Source organism: Protopterus annectens, chromosome 2.part0, assembly GCF_019279795.1.
Source record: "Protopterus annectens isolate FY-2018-M chromosome 2.part0, PAN1.0, whole genome shotgun sequence".
In the NCBI taxonomy this organism is placed as follows: Eukaryota; Metazoa; Chordata; order Ceratodontiformes; family Protopteridae; genus Protopterus; species Protopterus annectens.
The window spans coordinates 61,910,536-61,933,906 of record NC_056728.1 but is presented as its reverse complement, the minus strand read 5'-3'; the positions used below and the strand labels follow the sequence as shown (position 1 = coordinate 61,933,906).

At 36.4% G+C, this 23,371-nt stretch overlaps 1 protein-coding gene across 1 annotated transcript in view; it reads left to right on the top strand.

Annotated features, from left to right (window-relative positions):
- Nucleotides 1-23,371, top strand: part of LOC122792700 (1-phosphatidylinositol 4,5-bisphosphate phosphodiesterase beta-2-like) — a gene marked incomplete at its 5' end in the record, with an annotated part of 275,305 nt that overhangs the window by 5,843 nt on the left and 246,091 nt on the right. The gene's annotated exons all lie outside the window — the stretch shown is intronic.

Here is a 23,371-nt window from a genome sequence, read left to right as displayed (position 1 = left end):
GTGGGCAATGATACAGTGCTTCTCAGTAACCATTCAGATAGAATTAGTCTGCAGTGTCTGAGCAGCAGTTTAATATCACACAGATCTAAGACGAGTTGTCTGAGAAAGAATTCAGGATTATGTATTTGTTTGTTTATTTACTTACTTATTTTTCTTGACTCTCTTAGTCCTACTAGGCATGGCCAATTTTCAGGGAATCCCAGTGAGGTAGATATGATGCTATGGGTACTCTTGTTGAGGGACACTGTTGTGCTTCCAGTGAGAGTTGAGAGAAGTCAGTCTGAGAGCAGCTGTGGTGGACAGCTGTTCGCACTGGGAGGACATACTGAAACAGTATGTATCACCACATTAATAACAGAGTTAAAGGGATGTAGGTTATATGCAAATCTTGATGAAAATATGTGAAGAGCCAGAACTCTCTCAGATCCCTAGGGGTAGCTTCTAGATTGAGGCTATGGAGTGTGTAGCAGAGGAGGCTGTACAACAATCAGTCCGAGCATTTGTGTTTATGACCCAAGAAATCTTTAATGTTCCATCTTTGATCACTGGAGAGGCACTGTCTGTCCAAGCTAGGGTGGCTGCAGGTAACATAATGACATCAGGAATATCTAGCACACAGCAAGTGAAATGGTTATGTTATAGTCTGACAGCTAATTAAGTTTATATGAAACAGAACACACTGTAATTTATGTTTGGTATTTTGTTCTGTGTTTTATGCATGGATTGTATCCTGAGAAATCATTTACTGACCTCTGCACTGTTTCTAATAAATGGTATATTTTTGCATAATATTTATTTACCACTTCTTGACCAGGAATTTTTAAGCTCTGCTTTTATCCAGATAGCTAACTGAGCTCTTTCTTATTCCTGGAGTATTAAAGTAGGATATTGTTTCAGAGGAAGACGTAGTTCTGTCAGTCTTGAGTTTTGGTAGCCGGGGCAGGAGCTGCTTGTAGAATCGGCATAATGGTTAAGGTCTTTGCCTCAGGTACAAGGTTTGATTCTGACCTCTGGTTATTAGCTAAATTTGTAGCTGGCTAGGCTTATAAAGGTCTGCAGATTGATAGCCTAATATTTACCTATGCACCAATAAAAGTTGTATTTCTACACGAAGGACCTTTTGGTTTAAAAGCAAGTCTCCTGATTATACTTAAAAGACTAAAATTTTTCAGAGTAATTCTGGAACTGAAGGATGAGAAAGTATGGCAGGTGAGTGCTGTTATTTATATATGTAAAGAAGAATATTATATGACACTTTATACTGTAATGGATAAGAGCATCTGTGATAATGCTATTATCAAAAATTACACTTGATGTTACGGAGTAATTTCATGTTACAGAATTTTTGACTCTACAATGGAGGAGAGTAGTTCTGTAGTTTAGAACTGATGTTCTGAAAGAAATGAATACAAAACAATCACTCTCCTGAAATATTAGATAAAAACAGACTGTGAACTTTAAAGGGGTACAGGCTGGGGTCAATCTGCTGTAGTGGTCAATTTCAGGAACAGACAAGGGGTATTCAACATTAGCCTAGGCAGCAAAACTTGTTTCTGTTGCTGGAGACACAGAGTTGGCATGTGGCTGTTTGTAAAGAAATGAAAAAAAAAGATGTGGAATTTGTGGGGAAACGGTGCACGTGAAGAAAGTGCAATAAAAAGTGAAAATGTTACAAACAGAATTCAGACATTTTCAGACAAACACCGTTTTTGGATAAGCTTGGCTTAGGAAAAAGAGTGAATAAGATCACACTTTTCATAAGATACAAGGTCTATGAGACGAAACCATGAACACACAGGAAAATAATAGTGTATTAGTTCAGATTTTGAAACAGATGAATGTGCAAGTTCAAATAACCTGAAAAGATGGGGAAGGAATGAAGAAATCCTGTTAGAAAGTATACTTGACAGAAAGTCTTAAAAGAGAACAGATGCAGGAAGAATAACTTCAGGAGAAGAAGATCGTTCAGCTGGGGAAATAGTGACAAAAGGAAAGAAAAGACAAACTGAGAAAATGGTGAAAGGAATCATACCTAAAAGTCATGAATGGCAAGTATTTATCTTTGAGTATTAATCATTTTGAAAATGACATCAGGAGACAGCATTTTTTGATTAAGTAGGAAAGTTCTACATATGTGCAGTCCCTCTTGTACAATGTTAGATTTATTAACGTTCTGTAAAGAGAACAGATGCTGTTTGGATGAATGTGGTCCTTTGTGTTATTTTTATCACCTCTGTATTTCCTTCCTGCATTTTACCAGTAGATTATTCCCAGGCAAGTACCTGCTTGGGAATGAACTGTTATCAAAATGGTGAAAGGAAATAGAAAGGTGATAACAGTTGAGAAAGGATAGCCCTTTTCAGCACTTTTATGGTGCTTGGGTTGTGGGATTTTACCAGTACAGATTCAGATAAGACATACAGCTCAAGCTGAATGATTTCGTTTTGTTTTTCAAATCTGGGAAGGGAAGAAACTATACTTTTTAATGTAACAAGACATGAAATTTTTGGATCTGTTAGCAAGTAAAGTTAGAACAGATGTCCTGAGTAAATTCTCAGTACAAAATATTATGTGTGGAATTTTTGAGCAGGTGGGAGGAAATAATGAAGACGAAAATATTGATAAAATAATTTGAAATATTAGTAACTGGGAATGGCGGTTGTGCAAATATATTATGTCATAAAACTGGCATGTTGTAAAGTATTTGAAAAATAACAGAAATGGCTATTTTATGATCTGAGGGGTAAAGTCATGTTTTGCTTTTCTCTTGGTCTTTCTAGCAAGTTTTTCTTAATTTTATATAGTATTTATTGATCACTTGCGCTCTTCTGTTATCCTAATAGCTAGATGAGTTCTGATTCTTCTGGGATTAAAGTAGTACATTCCTTCAGAGGAAGATGAATGTTCAGCGGGTGTTCAAATGTGGGTGCTGCATTCTCACTGGTCTTTAACTGGAGTCCAGTCTACATAAGCTAGTTTAGCTCAGATTTCTAAGTGCATGTCTTGCCTGAATGTGCAGTAGCAGATGTTTTTCAAGATGAATGTATAATTTTATAGAAAAGATGGGAGGAACTATATAGCAGTCAGTGAGGAAGGGTTATTGGACAATTAGTCTGAAGAGTTAGAATGAAATCATTGTTAATAGGGTTTGTCTTCCTGGGGCTGGATTAGATATTATATGGTCAGTAATAAGTTGAAACACAGAGAAGTTATTTTCTACTAAAGTTCCTAGCGAATAACAAAGTCAGCCACTGGTTACTTAACAGGAAAGCTGAAGTGTGTAAAAGACCACATTTGTCTCATGGAGTTTAGGAGATTTTATGGAGAAACAATCAGAAACAATCACAGGCTTTTTTGTGACTACCTTGATAGTCACAGATTGACTAAATGGGGTTTATAGTCTTTAGTGTCAAGAGAAATCATAACAAGGGATGAGGAAATATGATGAGCCATCAGAAGAATTGTACGTCCACCAGTCCTGTGGCTAAACCTCGGACTTGTGAGTGTTTGCTAACATGACTGAATAGAATGTAAATGAAGTTATCAGGATTCAGCCATGTTGTGGTTCCATCAGCAATATCAAGTTTATGTATATTAGGAGGACATATTTAATGCCACACACTTCAAAACGCTTGGGAACTATGCAATCCGATGGTGAGGTCAGGGATATAAGTAATTGTATAAAATAACATGCATGCCTCATTAACCCTAGCTACAAGAGTACTGAATTCTCAGGCTCATTTAAGTTCTAAGCAAGGACCAGCCTTTCAAGAAACAGCAGGCAAATTACCCAAAGGAAAAACTAAAGAACAACTGACCAAATTAAATAAGACTGCATGCAGGGCAGGAAGACACATGTCAAAATGCAGTTAGAATCCTTTTGAAGCCTGCTGAAGGTTGGCTGCTTCATGGTGGTTCTGAAGAACAGTGCCTTTTTAAAGCCACAGGCCTATCCTGAGGATAGCAAGACAGCCATCTAAGATGCTCCTTCAATTTAGATAACATTTTTGGAGAGCATTTTCAAAATACCCCTTCAGACCCTACGTTGAAGAAAAAGTAAAATATAAAATCAGGGACTGAAGGAACTGTTTAGGGCACCAGTTCAACAGTTTTAATAGAAAGTTCCATATTTTCATAGGTTCATAGGAGATTGCTAGGCTAATGGCTTAAGGGTCCTTGCAAATCTAGCCAGTATAACCCGATTTTACCCAATACACGGTCCATAAGAGAATGGCACAGATTTCTGCCTGTACATTGAGTATCTTACAGATTGCCTCTGTCCACTACACCAGGTGTGAATTTGCAATTTCCCATCTATTAATCCAAATTGCATTTGAAGAGGGCCAAGGAAGGGCTCTGCTTAATGTGAATAGGAAGCCTGTTCCAAGGAAGAGGCAATCTCTGAGACATATCTGTCTCTTCAACATGTTTTGTTTGAGTCGCTGACTAAGTTTAGATCACTAGATTGGGTAACCCTCATGCGATTTGACTTGCAGATGTGTAACAGCTCAATCAGGGCTGGATTTATGAGTGCCTTGTAGGTCAGGCATAGGTCACCCCTTAACAGTTTGTAGGAGACAGAGTAAAGGGATAGGGATTTTAGCCTATATGCATAGTTCATTTTGTTTACATCATGTATTCTCTTTGTGAGGGACCCTAAGATCACTCCAGCTGCTGCAAATGCCTAGTCATGTACATGCCAAATGGTCCATTGTACTCAATTATTGGTCTAATGAAGGTTGAGTACAATGGGGATATACGTTTCTTGGATCTGGATGCTATACGTTTACTTATAAGTTGTACCACATACAAAATGTTCCTCACCACTGCAGATACATGGCTGTCAAAGTGTAGGCTACTATCTATCTGTGTACCTAGGTCTCTCACCTCTGAGTCTACTCTAAGGGGTGTGCTATTGATGTTGTAATTTGCAGGGGTATTTGACTTCCCAAAAGGTATGATAATGTATTTTTTTGCATTACATTTTAGGCTATGGTTCTGGCACCAGTCATTTGTCTGATCTAAACCAGCCTTAAGGATATCTACATCACTGGGGGATTCAGTGACTTACCCCAGTATAGGAAGACCAAATGAAAACAGTCGTATTCTTTTCTGTAGGGGCAAAAAGTCTACACTAGAAAACATGAATTTGAAAGGCAGAATGCAGATGTTTGGATTTTTCACCTATCTGGGAAAGCTTAGTCTTGATAAAACAGACAGTGGACAGTTTTTTTTGTTTGTTTTTATTTTTTGTGGTTGTTGAACTTGGGTGCCTCTGCAATCCCATATTCACAGCGTACTGCCCTTCTCTACAAAACATTCTCAAGCACTACTCCCACCACTTTGCCTTTGCTCAGGTAGTCAGAGCCTACTGACAACTTATAAATCCTGTAATACAGCTGAAGGCTCACTATACTCCTCCTGTGTCACCAGACAATGGAAGTTCCTGCCTATCTTGCTAAAACAGGACAGCTGTGCATCTAGCTTTAAGCACAACCTAAAACAGAACCTAAACTCTTCCTGGCTCTGTTCTTGTTCAAACCCTGGCTCTCTCTCTCTCTCTCTCTCTCTCTGATGTCTAGATGATCAAAAAACCCTAACTCTCCAGCTCTCCTATCTTATCCTGTAAGATGTAAATGTATCCGATCTACATTTATAACTATGTCCTGCTTTTCATCATGCTTATGTAAACGAAATTTGTATATTGCTCTCTCTCTCTCTCTATATATATATATATATATATATATATATATATATATATATATATATATATATATATATATATATATATATATATATATATATATATATATATATATGTGTATATATATATATATATATATATATATATATATATATATATATATATATATATGCAACCAGATAATTATTAACACTGCTACAAAAATCAAATTCTATTAACCTCAGTCTTGATTGTATTATCCATTGCATGATTCTAAAACCCCATTTGTACTATTAAGAAAATGTAATTCATTTTTTCTCTGTAAAATCTTTGGAATTTCTGAAACTTTATTAGAGTTTTTCTCCCCTGGCCTCCACAGATAATAGGCCTGAGTGCCCATTTGGACCATCTTAGTAAACAAAAGGCAGTAAAAAATAGATATTGTCTAACAACTTTGCTGAAAAATTTTCCCCAAAAACTCTCATCCCACCCTGTCATACCTGAGGCACTCCCCTCCCACTATCTACAAGGACAATATCTTTACAGTGCTTACTTCTATTGTAGGTCTCAGCAACATAGCAGGTTCTCCTAGAAACCATGTCAAGCAGGCTTTGTTGATCCTCTTCTGAAGATGTTCAATCTAAGCCTTGCCATAGGCTATGTTCCTGAACAGTGGTACACTATATTAGTGATGCCCCTTAAGATGGGTTGCCCCAACACTAATCCAAGCAACAACAGACCCATTAGCCTTACTATTCTTGTCTTCAAAGCACTGGAACACCTTATCACTGACCTCATAAACCAAGACATTAAGAATTTAATCAGGGTCAAGTTGGATTTCTAAAGGGCAAGTCATGCCTCTTTAGTCTTGCAAACTTTTGTGAAAAGGTCACACAGACCATGGACAATAATCACACTTTTCTCACTGCCTACCTGGATCTAGCAAAAGCATTTGATCCCAAACCATACTACACAATGGGATTGTAAACATGATAGCAGCCTTAAACATAGATCCCTGTTTGGTAAGAAGGATTGCAAATTGGCTGAAGGACAGAGAATGTTGTCAGTGTCCATGATGCTGCCTCAGTTAAACAACTATGAATAATTATGAATAACGTGACCAGTGGCATTCCCAGGGGTCTGTAATATCTTCCTCTTTTTTAGCTTTTATTTCTATGATCTCAGCACTGATGACAAGAATGTTTGGTTGACTAAGTTTGTCAGTTATTGGAAAGTGGGGACAGTTGTCAGATCAACAAATTATACAAATACCCTTCAAATGGAGCTTTTGTGTGTTAACACCTGATGCATTTAGAAAGGGTTTGAACAAAATGATAAGACATGCAGTATTACCTCAATCAGAAAACAACAATTTCCTAATGTGCTACATCAGTGTCACCCCACTCTCTAATGAGTCTGTAACCAGAGACCTGGGCACCTGTATAGATGGTGTCCTTTCCTTTGATCACCATGAAATATGTATAATCAGGAAGTCCTTCTATATATCACAACTAATCACCAGGGTCATCTCTTCAGAAACCAAGAAAGTTACTGCTATCCTGTAGTCAGCCCTGTTTATACCCATTACAGAACATAATGCGCCCTATGGCATATATCTCACTAGACATATCAAAAACCTCAAAAGACACAGAGGGTCCTAAGAAAAAGAATATCAGGCCCCAAAATTCTTAGCTATTAGGGAAATCTGGAATCACTTAGGATAATCTGGAATCACTATCCCTGAACTCAGTGTCTTATAGACTCTGGATGAGAGACCAGTCCTTTGCTTTCCATGCCCACTAGGTTTCTATTATTTAAAACCGCCATTTTTTTGAGATGTCATATAGTACAACCAACACTAGAAGAAGCGATATAAGTGTACATCAGGGAATAACTAAAACTAAATGGAGAGAGAGATTCATCATCCTGCACCTCTCCTTGTATGTGAAGTGCTGTGATTCCCTGTTGGCCTTCAAACATAGTTTAGATTATTGGATAGCTACCCCGAAATATACTATAGGACTTACAGGCCTGCCCTCCTTGAAAAGGCTGGTAGAGCTTGAGGGTGGTTATTGGCAAGGCCCACATGGCATCTTACCCAGGAAAAACAAGTTCAAAGTAACAGTAGACAAAATAGGTATAGTACAAATGAAGAGACAAAATAGTTATAGTACAGATGAAGAGTACAAATACAATATTAACAGGGAACCCCCCCCCAGTGTAATGACATTGTTAAAATCAGTCATATATCGAGAGTCTGTCTAATACAAAATACAGCATGTCTAACAAAGTAATTAATCAAGGAATATGTAGTTCTGTTTACAGAGTTATTGTAGGTTAATTTGGGCTATAGTGACTGGAAGACAAAGTAGACAGTAGAGGACAGGTGGATCAGTGGCTGAAGTACAATTGAGAAAAGTGGGTGATGTGAGGGTGGGGGAAGTCATAAAGACTGGGAAGGAGAGTTAGTGTGGATGATAACACACGATAGAGAGATGACAGACAGAAAGAGAGAAGGGGTCTTATCTTTAAGTTCTATGTAGGGAGGGCAGACAGAGTGAACATAATAGTCCTAAAGTCAAGTAGCACCTTGTGGAGATAAGCAATTATAAACAGCTCATGTGTAAACAATTTCTTGAGCTGATGTCTAAAAATGAGGAAGGCAGTGGCATCTCTTAGGTTAACAGGGAATGATTCCCAGGTCTGAGGTACCATTACCAGCTGTGGTTGGTGGAGTGGAGTTTTATGAGTGGTCTGGAGAGCTAGAGAGATAGGATTGTGATCTAAGGTTGTAGGATGTGGTTCTTTAAGAGAGATGTCTGGTGAATGAAATGAAGTCTTGGTATAAGAGTTTGTGGATTAGGCAGGTTGGGAAGAGTAGACATCTTTCACTTATGGGAACCCATTTCATTTTAATTATGGCTAAGCAGTAGTGTTCTCTTGGGGTGGGTGGATCTGTAGATTTAATTGGATAGGGTTTGCAGACCTGAGAGTTTTTTTCTTTGAAGATTTCTCAGTAATAGGGAAGACCATATTCTAGCTGTGGTGGAACTCCTTTTATAACTGCTAGTCTGCCTTATGATGACAGGAAATGAAATATTTTTTAGCTCAAAAGAGGAAGGTATTTACCTTAGCTTTCACATCTGTGATATGAAATTGAAAGTTCAGGAAATGGTCCAGCTATATGCAAATGTATCTGAAGCATGGTGTGGTTTTTAAGAGGATTGTTTTAATGTCCAGTGTTGCAGAACTGTGGAAAGTTTTTGTCTTGATTTTAGTTTTTTGATTTTCAGTATGAGGTCATTGTATGACAGCAACAGTGACAGGGTGTTTAGGTCTTTGCCAAATTGTTTTTGCTGGTAGCATGGAAGGGGTGTGGCATGTAGATTAACATGTCAGTTGAATAAATAAGGATTGGTGTTTGAGGTAGGTGAGCTGGGAAGGAGTTAATGACAGTGATAATGGTACGGGTGAGAGAACAGATCCTTGCAAGAGGATCATTGAGAAAGAATATGTTTCCTATTTCTGCTGTGAAGTAATTATCTGTAGGGGAATTGTTTAACCATGAGATGCAATTCTCATTTATGCCTGATCTGAGGAGGGAGTTAAGGAGTAATGAATAGTTTACAGATCAAAGGCTTTGGTGAGATCCATAAAGACCACACTGGAAGGGTGGTATTACACTCCTTGGAATATCATCAGCTAATGTGTAAAGGGAAGTCGTGGTGCTTCTACTGCACCAACATTTATGTTGGTGTGGGGAGAGAGATTATGCTTAATTTTTTGTTTTAATCTGTGAGTTGAGTGAAAATAATTTTCCAGGATTTTTCTTAGAGCTAGAAGGATAGCGACTGGCCTGAAGTTTTTTTTGCATTTCTGGGTTAGGGATTTTTGGTAGTTACTTAGGTTGGATGCTAAAAATAACCAATGGATAAATGACAAAGAAAAATTTAAAGTTTGTTTAAAAAGAAGTTGAAACACTAACATTTGTGATTGTTTATTATGATCACATGATTTAATTATATAAGGAGTGTTAAAATTGGTTTTTAATTTAGTTTTATAAAATCTCTTTGAGAGACAAAAGTGCTTATGTTGCGGGGCTTCATTATTTCTTGATACTTTTTGCCATATTATTTCAATAGTTTTTCTTTGATTTTAATTTCGATACAGCTGACTTTTGTTCTCTTGGTCTGATTGATTTTTTGTGGTAATGGTTTAACAATGGCTCCTTTTTTAATTTCTGCAAATCTTTTGGGTTTCTAATACCATGACAGGAATGGACCCCATTCCTAAGTCAAAATACGATTAAAGTTCATGAATTTAATACTGTTTCACTCTTTGATGTCAGCCAAAAGTGTTCTTCGCAGCACTTGCAATGTGCCCAATAATGACTCCTTCTGTAATTTGTACAGAGTTACGTGTATTGGTAACATATCTAAATATGAATATAGACTCTTTTTTTATAAGACCCATTGCTCCCACCAATATTGGAACTATCTGGGTATCCCCCTTCCACATTGCTTTTGTTTCTGCTTGTAGATCCTGATATTTTATAAATTTGTGTCTCTCTGTACGCAGGACACTGTAGTCACTGGGTGTGGCAATTTCAATGATCAATGCTACTTTTGTCTTCTTTTCGTGGACTACTATATCTGGTTTTCTAACATCTATCTTTTGAATTGTTGGTAATGGATCATCCCATGTGAGGTAAACTTCATTATTTTCTATGATGCTTTGCGGCTTTTGTTTCCAGTGCTTTTCAGCCACTTCAAAACCATAATGTTTGCATCAGATGCTCAAATTATTCAACTATTTCACCAAGTGTATTCCAAAATTTATGCTAGCAGTAATCTTCAAACCCCATGTACAGAGATGGAAAACTATCTTAACAACCTCACATTTCCAAAATTAAACGAAAACCAGAAAGTTTTCCTTTCTACTCCTCTGACTATCCAAGAAGTTATAAAGGCCATTGACAACCTTAAACTAGGGAAAACTCCAGGTCCAGATGGCTATTCCCCAGCTTTTTAATAAATCACTCAAAGATATCTTGGCTTCCATCCTACTCAAACTATATGATTGCATAGCAAATAATGGCATTGTAGACCTCTATATTAACCATTCAAGACCATACTAATCCCCAAGAATAGTCTAGATAAATCGAACCTTAACAATTACAGACAATCTCCCTCATGAATGTTGGCATAAAAATTTTATCTGCCATACTAGCTGAAAGACTTAAAAATGTTATAAATTCCCTACTTTCTGCAGAACAAGCAGGTTTCATGTCTAGCAGACACACTTGGGACAATAATTTATCTGTGGAGACTATAATTAACCTTACCAAGAAGGATAGAAACCCAAGATACACAATGATACTAGATGCATGCAAGGCATTTGATAGGGTCAATTGGAACTTTCTGTTCATAGTGCTATCTTACTTCAACACCCCCCCCCCGAATTCATCAACATCATTAAACTACTATATAATAGCTCTTACACCCGCCTTTATATAAACAAGCAATACTCACAGTCGATAAAATTCTCAAACGGCACTAGACAAGGGTGTCCTCCATCTCCTCTTCTTTTCAATTTATATCTAGAACCTTTCTTCCTATCTATATTACAGAAAATATACCACTCAATCCCCAGAATTCTCAATACCAATACCAGCTTGACCACATTTGCGGATGACCTGAACATTTACTTTGAACACCCCATGTTGGACACTAAAAAAATAATCACTTCCTTGAACACCTTTGCTTATATCTCTTACTACCAAATTAACCAAAACAAATCATATATTTTCCCGATCAGTCCTGTAGACCACAGACAAAACTTTTTTCCAGACTCATCTTTCCACATAGTATACTTCTTTAAATATCTAGGAGTCTCTTATGATCACTCTTCTTCTTCCATTTTACATTCCAACTTAACAAATGTATAGATGGCTATTTCACAAAGACATGTCTAGATGGCAACAGATGAAACTCCCTATGCTTGCTAAAACTTCTATCATTAAAATGAATATCCTCCCAAAGCTTCTATATCATCTCCATGCATCCCTCTCCTTCACTCCTAGTGCCGTTTCCACTAGAGTACATAAAGCATTTGTGAAATTCATATGGCACCCCAAATCTGTAAGAGTATCTTATCAAAGACTTATCCTTCCAAAAATCAAGGGAGGTCTTGCTATGCCTGATCTGCAACTATATTATAGAATTATACACGCCAACAGAATAATTAGAATTGCCAGTCATAACCCAAATTATGACACATGGACTCCCCTCTGGGTAAAAATGTGGCATAATCACGCCCTGAATAACAATTTTAACCCTAAAGCTCTCCTGTTTCTAAGTCCATCAACTCTCAACGATTGAAACTACAGCATACCTTAAAAGCCATAATCAAAACCTTTCAGGAGTTATTTAAATCCCTGAACCTACACTTCCCCTTTTCCAGCCCATCCACCTTAACCCAAATATCAAACTGAACTGCAAAATGATCAAGCTGACTGAATACCCCCTAATAAGAGAATACACACTATGGGATATCCAGAAACATAGTCGCTCATCACTAACAGAACTTCGGATCCTCTTAAACTTACCTAAAAAATACAGCATTATTTTGAGGCAAATAAGGGAAATTATTATATCTCTACTTCATGGCCATACTATTACTGATTCTGACTGCAACCTGGTGACCAAACTGCTACAAAATTTAGCCAGCAAGAAAAGTATGCTGTCCTCATCATATAAACGTATTATCTCAATTCTATATCAAGAAAAAAATTGTATATGCAGAATACTGGGATCGTCAAGGGACAAATTTGTCAGTAGATCAGAAACTTTCAGCCATTAAATCCACACTTCTGTTTTCCCCATTCAAAAAGTTTACCTATACACAATTTATGGTTACCAACAACTTATACTTCACTCCAGTCCACTTAAACAAATTTGACTCAAATTTGTCCACCTCATGTCCCTGCTGTTCTTATCCTCAGGCAGACATCATTCATATTTTATGGTTCTACAGCTATTCCCACAGTATTTGGTGCTCTCTCAAGGTGAGACTTGACAAGATAGGTTACCATAAATCAACCCTCTCCTGGGAAATGACATTATTACATGTTAGCAGCCTTAAAATACCTAAATTAAAATGACATATCTTAGTTACACTTTGTCTTTTAGTTAAATTTTACATTACCAAACATTGGATAGACCATTCTCTCTAATTAGCCACATCATCTGTACAAATATTCACTGGAAGGGAAAGAGAGAGGAGTCTCTTCCTTTTCACAGCTCATACTTATCTGTGCAAACGGTTTGAAGAGAGACCATTTGGCTGCACTGATTGTGAGGTCAGTGACTCTGTTAGTCTAGACAATATCAAAGGCTTTTGGCGAGATCAAGATAGATTATACAGATAAATCTACTGTTGTCTAACTGGCTTCATTTGTGTTCCAGAATGTCCAAAAAGGCAGTGTATGTGCCACGGAAGTACTTGAAGTATGCTGAGCATTAGAGGTGATATGGGTGCTTATGGGCTGATGTAATAGCTTCTGGTGTCGCATACACTTCTGTACACAGTGGACAGAAAAGAACAATTGGATGATACTTGTGTAGTATGAATGAGGAGACACTGGAAATATGAACGCTTGTTTCCAAACGGTAATTTATTTTATTTAATTATGCTTAGTTAACCAAGTTAGTCACACTGTGCCAGTGATCTCTTTTCAGGGGAGACCCTCTACACTTTTGTTTTGTTGTGTTGTATCGGATCCACTAGGTGGTGAAGAAGGGCTGTTGTTGTCTTGGTTCTGAGAAATACAAGATGGCGGATGCCACAAGAAATGAAGGAGTGCATTTTATTAAAGAAACAGATTGAAGGATTACTGAAAAAAATTGGAAATTATTGCAACGCAGTAAGAAGGAGGTGGATTATCAACACAGCAATAGCTGAATTTAATAGAAACAGAAGCAGAAAAGATGACAGTTTCAGTGAGAAAAGCAATGACTTTTGGTGATAAAGGATCAGAAAACACTGGTGTGTGTTTGGCTGGTGGCATAACTAGTTCTGAGTGCACAAACCACAACAACATGGTATGCAAAATCTTATGTTTATGATGTAAGAACAGGAAGACAAACAGATGTGGAATGTTGCAACAGAAGGAAGGATATAATAACTCTGAACTAAGAAGCCTGTGGAACAAGTATTGCATGACTTTTGGAATTTGTAATACAGGTGACATTAATTGGTTGTAAAGAGTGTAGATGTTTTGTATGGAAGATACCTACTGTTCAATTGAAACTTTTTGTTGAATGGCTAGCCTGTTTAACACTTTAGTTGTAATATTACAGATTACCAAGGGGTGACCTGTAACTGTCTCAGTGATGAACTCCTAGTAACTATATTTGGAATACATATCACTTCCCATTCCTGCTTAACTATAAGTAATAACTATGGTATTACAAATGAGAAATACAATACTTCTCTTATCATATGTACCTTCTCTGCCAATTAATTCCCATTGAGTTTGAGGTATGCCAAAACATAAATGACTTTACACTCCAGCTAGATCTGTTGGTTGAGGATTTTGCCTACATACTACACATTTCAATATACAGACTCTCCAGTAATCTTATCTGAGGTTTACAAATCTATGATTTACTTAGCATTGCAGCATTCTAAATAATTCTATAAAAACAGTGAGAATTGCTAACATTGACAAAAGTGAGAAATATTGTGCTGTCCCGATGCTGCAAATTTTAAAAAGAAAAATTAAATCAAAGAAGAGCCTCAGATGGTAAATATATTTAGACTAGAGATGCTGGAAAATGCATTGAAAATACTCCTGAACAAATGTTTACAGAAAAAAGAAATATTTTTAATGTTTTTATTGTTTTATAACATGACACAAACATGCAAGTATTTACATTATGTTCAATGAATAGTATTAAGAAGTGTGATTTAAAATATATGTATTTAAAATATTACAAATAATTTCTTATTCAAGTTTGGTTGACAAATGTATCTGTATTTATCTAGTACCAGTTTCAATTTTACCCAATATTTCAAATCTGGTTTGTTAATTTTGATTTCAGCATCACATAACTCATCTCTTTATGGCAGACGACAGTGGCTAAGCCAATAGAATAATTTATATTTGGTGGAGATTTTTGTTTCCAATTCATTGCGATAGCTTTCCATGCTATAGCGAATAATGCTCACACCAAACGATATTGTGTTGAATTTATTTACCGCTGAACTGGAGACTAGATAGAATAAAAAATACAGGTATTATACATTTAACTGTTTATGAAGTTTTGAAAATCCACTGAATAACATCCCTGTATTTTAAATTTTCTCACAATTTAAAAAAAAATATGATAACAATCTGCTTTTATTATTTTCTTGCATGTCCAACAAGCATCCTCTTTGGGTTTGTAAAATGGATTTTATGTAAATATTTCCATGCAAACAATTTCCAAAAAATACTAGTTGTCATTCCCGACATTTTAAAATCAGTTTGTTACTACTATCATTGCGGTTTTCTTATATATCATATTTTTGAATATAATCCAAAAGTTTATAATTTATTTTATATCTAAGTATAACACAGATTTATATAGTATAGACAAAGAAATGTTCTCTATCCCTTACCACACTTTCTCCCCCTTTACTCTAGTTGCTCTCTCTGTCCTAGTTTTCACAACTGAATATCTATACTTTCCCCTACTGATGCCCTCTTTCCCTTTACTCTTGCTATCCTCTATCCTAATCTCTATCATCTCCCTCAAAATAATCCAACATACTCTACTAATCAGTTCTTACTCTCTTACCACATCCATCTCAACTACTCAGATCAATATATCAAACTTGCAAGCTTGACAACTTGCCCAGCGACACCAAATCACTGCATGCACTTGTTACATCCCTGTCTTATATCTGTTACTGTGTCTGCTATATAGCTAATTGTAAGAATCACTGATTGTGACCTTCATAACATCTGTTCTGCACAGCTGATTTTTGTATGGCTCAAGCATATCTTTTCATGTAATTTGATATTGACTATTTTATTAATTTATTGGCATTTGATTACCAGGAAAATCCAAATGGATGGGAACATATTTTCATTGGAGGCCTGGAGTGAAATTCTCCAAAGTATTACAAAACATGTTAAAACAATACATTTTACAGTCTTTAAATTAATACAAAAGACAACTACAGTTTAAATAATTATACCAAATTAGATATAATATGAAAACATTGGTTAAGAATAGGTACAAGTTCTATGATAATGATTTACTAGAGAATTTTTTTAGCCAATTTATAGAGAAGTTGACGTCAAGTTAGTATAATGCAAACAGGAATTGCAATACAAAATGAGAGCAAAGCAGTTTTATGGTATATTTAGCGAGAAATCTGGGGGGGGGGGTTGATAGAAGTAAGGAAGTGAATGAAGAAGGGAGGGTAAGGAGATGTAAGATATGAATAGATGTTTGTTCACATATAGAAATACAGTTTATCCTGGTGTTGAGCAAGAACAGAGCCAGCCTTTGGGTAGGACGTCTTTCAGAATGATTTTGAAGAATGGGGGGGGGGGGTAATTCCAGGAGGGAGGTGGGACCTCCATGAAAACACTATGACTTCATCTTTCTGTGTTTTCCCCTAAATGTTTTGGTAATGAAATATATCTTGGAATAGCAGTTTGTATGTTTCTGGGATTTTACCATTTACAACTGCAGTGATATTCATTTCACATTTCTTTATCTCTTATTACTTTAATACTTTGCTCAGAATATATTTCATTCTTTATTAACATGAATTTAATCATGCTAGTTCAGCATCACTTCAGAAAATTAACATTCTTGTCACATTTTATTACTGTAACTAAATCCAGAACCACTTCAGATTCTGAGAGACAGATGGTTACTCATTAAAGTTGCATTTGCGAAAATCTTGTATTTTGTTTTAGAAAGACAGCATTTGAAGAGCTATATTAGAATTTCAAAATATGGTTACTTTATAACAACTCTCATACTCTCATACTGCATATTTAATAGACTATAAAAATAGTCAGTTTGCTACTTCAACCATCGTTTTATGGTCAGTGCTTCTGGCAGATTAGATTAAGTGAGATGGCCATCGCAGTTTATGGTCCACTATTCCTTCAGATAAGGTAACTACGATACAACCACTAATAATAATGATAGTAATGACTATTCTGACCTAGTTACATTGGTTCAGTGTGCAATGGTAGTAGAAAATGGTCAGTGACTGCCTCTATTCCACAGTAACACAGCAACAGCACTAGTATGTTAAAGTACAAAAGTAATAAGTCCTTGAACCAGTGCAATCAGTACTAGTCTGGAATCCATCTACTCATGTATCCATTCAATGTTTCCACAGTAACACAGCAACAGCACTAGTATGTTAAAGTACAAAACTAATAAGTCCTTGAACCAGTGCAATCAGTACTAGTCTGGAATCCATCTACTCATGTAGCCATTCAATGTTTCCACAGTAACACAGCAACAGCACTAGTAGGTTAAAGTACAAAAGTAATAAGTCCTTGAACCAGTGCAATCAGTACTAGTCTGGAATCCATCTACTCATGTATCCATTCAATGTTTCCACAGTAACACAGCAACAGCACTAGTAGGTTAAAGTGCAAAACTAATAAGTCTTTGAACCAGTGCAATCAGTACTAGTCTGGAATCCATCTACTCATGTATCCATTCAGTGTTTCCACAGTAACACAGCAACAGCACTAGTATGTTAAAGTACAAAAGTAATAAGTCCTTGAACCAGTGCAATCAGTACTAGTCTGGAATCCATCTACTCATGTAGCCATTCAATGTTTCCACAGTAACACAGCAACAGCACTAGTAGGTTAAAGTACAAAAGTAATAAGTCCTTGAACCAGTGCAATCAGTACTAGTCTGGAATCCATCTACTTATGTAGCCATTCAATGTTTCCACAGTAACACAGCAACAGCACTAGTAGGTTAAAGTACAAAAGTAATAAGTCCTTGAACCAGTGCAATCAGTACTAGTCTGGAATCCATCTACTCATGTATCCATTCAATGTTTCCACAGTAACACAGCAACAGCACTAGTAGGTTAAAGTGCAAAACTAATAAGTCCTTGAACCAGTGCAATCAGTACTAGTCTGGAATCCATCTACTCATGTATCCATTCAATGTTTCCACAGTAACACAGCAACAGCACTAGTATGTTAAAGTACAAAAGTAATAAGTCCTTGAACCAGTGCAATCAGTACTAGTCTGGAATCCATCTACTCATGTATCCATTCAATGTTTCCACAGTAACACAGCAACAGCACTAGTAGGTTAAAGTACAAAAGTAATAAGTCCTTGAACCAGTGCAATCAGTACTAGTCTGGAATCCATCTACTTATGCAGCCATTCAATGTTTCCACAGTAACACAGCAACAGCACTAGTATGTTAAAGTACAAAAGTAATAAGTCCTTGAACCAGTGCAATCAGTACTAGTCTGGAATCCATCTACTCATGTATCCATTCAATGTTTCCACAGTAACACAGCAACAGCACTAGTATGTTAAAGTACAAAAGTAATAAGTCCTTGAACCAGTGCAATCAGTACTAGTCTGGAATCCATCTACTCATGTATCCATTCAATGTTTCCACATTAACACAGCAACAGCACTAGTATGTTAAAGTACAAAAGTAATAAGTCCTTGAACCAGTGCAATCAGTACTAGTCTGGAACCCATCTACTTATGTAGCCATTCAATGTTAGTATCACTGAATAGATAACCTACATTGCTGCGGTGGTAATGGTGATCTGTAATTCTGTTTTTTTTTAAGTTATTTTACTTCCTAAGAAACTTTCACATTATGTGCAAGACTGACACACAGAGCCAGTGAAACAACAATCATGGAAGTGTTTCCACAAAAGTTACTATTGTCTCCATGTGAAGGGAGTTGGATTGGGTCTCCATCATTTTCCCATCAGTTCTTGCTGAGGCTGGTATGTGGATCTCATCATTCCCAGACAGTTTAGAGTTAATATACTCTACTTCTCGGTAAAGGTTCAGAAACATCTGTGGTACAACAGATATAAAACTAAAGCTCTCTGCAGACATTTAAAGCAGTTTGAAACCATTGTATCCAAGTGCATGCTTAAATTAGCATTATCATTTATAGCTAAATATCTGCAAATAGGGTAACATTGTACCATAACTTAACTGTTGTACCATAACACCGAGTATACCACATGAATGATGTTAATCATGGTAATACTTATATTGTAAACATACATTTGGTTGAAATGTTTTTCTTTTCTATGACTTACACTAGAATTGTTTACTATATAATGTTTGTTTGTGTCTTTCGGCTTTTCCCTGTTAGGGGTCGCCACAGCGGAACTCCGGTCCTCTAATGATTGGCAGTTGATTTTTACGTAGCGGCTTGCCAGACCTGACGCATAACCTTCAACGAAGGTATGCCCATTCACGCATCCATGCAGAAGACGCTTTAGCTGAGAATCGAACCGGACAGCATCTTACTGTGAGGCGACAACGCTACCGCAGCACCACCACCGTGGGTTGTTTACTATATAATGTAATAAGTGTAATTAAAATTCTGATTATTACTTAAAAAAAAAAATCAATGTAAAGCACAATGTACATAACTTGATTTGTATTGACTTTGATATTACAAGGACAGTTAAGCATACTTTTAGCTTTAAAAGCATGTTGCCATCAAAAATATTTAAACCACTATTGTACTGTTAAAAACCCAACCAAATTAACAAAACTTTGGAAGCAGTGAAGTATTTTATAAATGTACCTCCTTATCACAAACATTGCTATCATATTACTAAGAGCTCTGCGTTGTCCATTCATTAATTTATAAATACATATGTAGTGTAACACAAGAATGTTAAATATTCTGCTTCAGAATTAAATGATCACTGTTTCTTAAGTTACTTCCTAAGTGGCAGAAAAATCCAAATGAACAGTAAAATATTTAATAAACCAAGATATACTTAAAAGATAATGTCAGAAAATATGCCTGATTGAATTTATAAATCTTCAAAGATGATTGTGGTACATGATACAATAATAAACTGAGTTATGCACTTTAATTTCTACTTATAGTTCATCCCCCCACTAAATCAGCACTGCCGATATTATTTTAAATGTTTTGTGTTATGGTTCTGTTGCATCACTTTTCATATACTAATAGTAGATTTTTGTTGAAGTAGGAAAAAAACTTCCAAGGAAGCACTTTCATATAGTAGCAAGTAATTAAATATTGTTACTTTATCACAGAAATCAGCTATCATGGTTCTGAGAAACAGTGCCTTACTAGTTCAATTTTCATGAAATAGAAGGGCATGGGTCTATGTTTAACCATTGAATAACATTTCCATCGAATGGCTAAACATCGAAGCCTAACTGTCGAACTTTCTTTCAGCGACAGCTCATTTCAGTGAATGGGGAAGTAAGTAGTTGCCTAGTGCATCCCCATCTGCCCTTTCCCCACTGTATTGCGGTCTCAGAGTTGGTATATATAGTTAGGGGCTGTGGGGGGCAAATGGGTAGGTTTGAAATACTGCATTGTGTGAGATGGGGAAGGGTTGGCTAACTAGTTACTTTCCCTGGTGAAAAAATGAATGTTCACTGAATGAACATACAATGGGTAGGGTTTGATGTTTAACCGTTCAATGGAAATGTTATTTGACAGTTAAACATAGACCTGAAGGGCATATCAACTACATCTATTAACCTGACTGCATGATTTTATTTAAATAGTACCTTCAGAAACATAACTGCGGTGGTGGTACTGCAGTAGCGTTGTCGCCTCACAGTTAGACATTGCCTGTTCGATTCTCAGTTAAAGCGTCTTCTGTGTGGCGACATGTGTGAATGGGCATCCTTCGCTGAAGGTTGTGTGTAAAAATCTACTGCCATTCATTAGCGGACCGGAGTTCTGCTGTGGCGACCCCTAACTGAGAAAAGCCGAAAGACACAAACAAACAAACCTTCAGAAACATAACTATTAGTGCAGTGTTAACTACACTTCATCCATGCCATTATTTCCACATATGTAGTTGGACATAGCATTTTGATTTATGTTTCATAAATTGAGGAGGTGAACAGACATCTATCCGGTGCCCTTGAGATCAAGCTGTATCTGAAAGCTGGATTTTGGTTAAAAATTTAAACTTAGTGTGAACTAGTAGCATCAGGAATGTTAAACAATATTTTAACAGAACAGTGTAACCGTTCATTTACAATGGAAGAAAAAGTACAGTAATTAGTTAAAATCAAATACCGACATGCATGCTGATCCTCTATATCTTCTGTCAATGCTTTTTCAGACTCAGCCTAGGAGTGGTGTCTGGTTGTGACCTGCTCAGAGTCACATATTTAGACTATGGAGGGTGGGCGAATCAGGTCTATATTAGAAGTCCGAAAGATCTGAATAGTTAATGCTGACAACATCAAAAAGACCGGACCTCGAAATGCTTTTTGTCAAATCGCGGTACAGTGAAGATTAGAATATTTGCCCTTTCCTCACTGCAGTGCGATCTCAGAGTTGGTATATATATATTTAGCGGGGGCTATGTGGGCCCACATTAGCAAGTTCAAGGTCAGGTCTTTTCAATGTTGTAGTGTTTGCTATTCAGATCTTTCAGTCTTCTAATATAGACCCATGGGAATCAAACCTTGTACCACTGGACCACAGGAAACAGCTTGTTAACAGCTCCTTAATCCTCTAAGCAAAACACCAGACATTTAATACCAGTTTAGTGAAATCCATGTTGTAATTTACACAATATCATGTGCACCAGTGCTCAGTTCAATTCAGTTAACAAACCAAGCTCTCATATTATTAAAGCATTCATTAAAATGTTATTAAAAGTAATACATTCTATAAAACTTAGTATCAGTACATGAAAACAAATATGATAGTTCTTTCAAAACCTTGTGGACTGGCAGAGACTATTATTACAATTAAGTAACCAAAGAACTTAATTTCTTTTGCCTCTGGATGATAAGATGGGCAAGTTTTTTCACACTCACAATCCAAGGCTTATCCCATACACCCCTTAATTAATATAACCTACTTGGAGTTCATATCACCTCAGGTTAAGTTATATTCATTTGATGAAATAAGCCATTGGTTGACTTTGTTACAGTGGAAAATGCCATTGTTATATTTTTGCCTAAATGTCACAAACTCTTTGTTGCATCATCTTCCTTTGTCTATGAGACATGGAATAATTAAAAGTCCTGTAAAATGTATTCTAATGGGTGTGTCTGCAGTAATTCATCACCTTTTAATGAGACAGAACACATGAATGACTACAGTCATGATTAGTTTACAGCTGAACAGATGTTTGAGTTCCAAAATAGTTCCTAAAATTGATACATTTTATAGACCCTGTAATTTGGAATTTGACCATATTATAATATTTGGAGAGAAGTACCAAAATGATGTTTCATGATTTTTTTTTTATTCATTGCTAGATGTCTATTATTTGTGCATCTTCTGATACTGTTACACAAGATTCTCCAGTGTAGCTGCTTAACTCAGATTTGAAAAGGTTTATTGTGCACAGGTTCTTAACATAGTTGCTCAACATGTGCCAGGACTGGTCCAATGTTTTTGAAAGTAAGTTTCACCTTTTCTTCTGGGTTTGTGACACAGTTGTAAGTTAAAATCTTCTCTTAAATAAATCGGAGAGTCTGTAAGCTTTAAGTGTAGGCATTCTAGAATGGAGACATCCATTTCCCTTTTATGGATCATACGTATGCCACTCTACTACTCCCTGGTTTCAACTGAGAGTAAATCCAAGTGTTCAGTCTGTCTGTCTGTCTGTCACGTGCTATATCAAGAGTTCAAGACTCACCAGTGAATGTCTCAAAGCTAAGATCCCTTAAGCGTGACTCACAGTAATTAACTGTGACAGTGAACTGCAGAAGTTGTTACACTTTAAAAGTGCTTTAGTTGGGGGACAAGCTCCCCTTCTCCCCCAGTGACGAGGTTGCACCCATAACATCCACACTACTTATATGTAATTTAAGTCACTGTACCTCTGAGAAAAGGGAATTCTCCAAGCTACAGCAGTTTTTGACTTAGTATGTATTTCCCTTAAATCATGCTTAAATTGTCTGCGGTTCTGAAGATCATCATTAATATACTCAAACTTTAGTCAGGAATCTTATTTAAGAGATATTTTGTATAACCATAGTTTTGCTTAGAAATTCTGTACAATATTTCAAGTTATATATTTTTTATTATTTTTTTGACTTAGGACAAGTTTAAGTTCACTATTTCTACTACCATTGCCTGATCTGATTAATATACCGTGATTAACTAGATATATATGTATTGAAAATCTTCCACACAGAGAAGTTTCTTACACTGTTTTGTTTTTTGACCCACTATACTTGTTTAGTGGGTTGTTTGAGACTTCGGGGATAGCATGGAGATTACATGTTTAAAAAATTGGAGTTACATACATGTGCCGGTTCGACCACAATCACATCTTTAATGCAAAAAAATAAGTCACAGAGGCCACAGCAGATGCAAACCCTAGTTAATGAACTTATAAGATAAAATATACAAATTGTTAATAAACAATAAGAACAAGCGTGTTTACAAATGTTTTGTCTGATTCTTTAA